General features: G+C 38.9%; 1 non-coding gene across 1 annotated transcript in view; it reads left to right on the top strand.

The window, feature by feature from the left end:
* LOC107612464 overlaps positions 1–2,083 on the top strand; it is a 24,434-nt gene that overhangs the window by 8,221 nt on the left and 14,130 nt on the right. The window lies entirely within an intron of this gene.

Here is a 2,083-nt window from a genome sequence, read left to right on the forward strand (position 1 = left end):
ACTCCCACTGAACTTGCGGTATACACATTCATCTATGATATTCACCTCAAAACCGTAAGAGGTAATGACTTGATGAAACTTGTGATACCATTGACGGGAAGCTTGTTTGAGACCATAGATGGATTTTTTTCCTTTTTTTTTTTTATTGGATCTCCTTAATGACACTTCTTGAGGTTGTTGAGCTTGCTGTATGGGTTGGGGTTGAGGAGGATTCTCATCATTTTCTTGTACTGTAGCAGTATATTGAGCAACAACAATATTCTCATTGTTCTCTTGTACTGTAACTGGATCTACAGTAGGATTCTCATTTTGCTCTTGTACTATAACTGTATCTTGAACAACAATAGGCATAAGGTCCTGATCATTGTCAGTTATAGAATCCTCATCAAAAGCAACATTCCTAATATTTCCTTCCCCCCAAACTCAACATCCTCAAGAAATCTCGCATTTTCCATCTCAAAAATAGACCTTGATGCAGGATTGTAAAACTTGTACCCCCGTGAACGCTCAGCGTAACCAACAAAGTAGCAACTGATTGTCCTTGAGTCCAATTTTCTTTCATGCGGCCTATAAGGTCGCGCCTCAGCTGGACATCCCCAAATATGCAAATGCTTTATACTGGGCCTTTTCCCAGTCCAAATTTCATATGGGGTTTTGTTAATTGCTTTGCTTGGCACCCTATTAAGGATGTACACTGCGGTCTTTAAGGCTTCTCCCCAGAGTGATTCAGGCAAGGAAGAATGACTAATCATACTTCTCACCATGTCTTTAAGAGTTCGGTTCCTTCGCTCCGCAACATCATTCATGCTAGGTTTGCCTGGCATAGTGTATTGCGGAACAATACCACACTCCTCTAGGAAAAAGGCCTTATTTTATTATTATAGGAATTTAAGTCAAGCCTATATAGATTATCCACCAAATGACCAGAGCAAATATTATTCGAATTATAGAAGAGATTGACTTTATTTTCTCCGAACGAACAAAAATAACTTGATTTGTTCAAACGAGAAACAAAAACCAAATTCCGTCTAAATGACGGTACATAAAATGTCTCTAATAAATCCAAGTAAAATCCACTCGTGGAACATAATCTAAAGATTCCTATAGCTTCGACTGCAACTATATTGCCGTCTGCCACATAGATGTATCTTTCAGCATCACTTGGCGGTCGGCTCCACAGGCAATCCCTTCTTTTCACGCCATGTGGCATATTTGGTACAATCTTTCTTCATGTGTCCCACCTTCTTACAAAAGAAACAAGTTGAAACTTGATCTTGTTTCTTAGCCTTTTTCTGCTGAGAAGGCACATCCGCAGTAGTATCACGCTTTCTTTTACACTGAGAAGATGAAGCCATGTGAGCACTTTCAATCTTATCTTGCTGCAGCCTCTCTTCTTCTTGCACACAGTGAGATATAAGCTCCTTTAAGGACCAAGTGTCCTTCAGAGTGTTATAACTCACTTTGAATTGCCCAAAGTGTGCAGGAAGGGAAATCAAAATGAAATGCACGAGTAAATCTTCAGACAACTCTAACTTTAGTGCTTTCAATTTTGAAGCAAGATGAGACATTTCCATAATGTACTCCCTTATGTTCCCTTTACCTTTATACCTCATGGAGACAAGTTTGCTCAAAAGGCTACTTGCCTCCGCCTTTTCATTCTTAGTAAAGAATTTTTCAACATCCTTTAGGAACTGTTTGGCATCTTTATCCTCAGTAATTGAGCCCCGAAACGCCTCAGGAATTGAGCGTTTCATGATCATAATGCTCATTCGATTGGATCTCTCCCACTTCTCTATTTTAACCTCATTGAGGTTTTCCGGAGTGGAAGTGGGTTTCTCCTCTCGAAGAGCTATATCTAGGTCCATACAACCGAGGACAATCTCCACGGTATCCTTCCAAACTTTAAAGTTTGAACCATTCAGCATAGGAATACTGCTAATTTGTGCAGAAACATTGGTAGCTAAAACCATAGTTTCTGGATTAGAACAAAAGAACATGCAGTAAATATTAGTTAATTAATGGGTAAAAAAATCCATATTGAGATATCCAGCACAACATTAATTTTCAATCTTTGGATAGAAAA

This window comes from Arachis ipaensis, chromosome B08, assembly GCF_000816755.2.
Source record: "Arachis ipaensis cultivar K30076 chromosome B08, Araip1.1, whole genome shotgun sequence".
Lineage (NCBI taxonomy): Eukaryota > Viridiplantae > Streptophyta > Magnoliopsida > Fabales > Fabaceae > Arachis > Arachis ipaensis.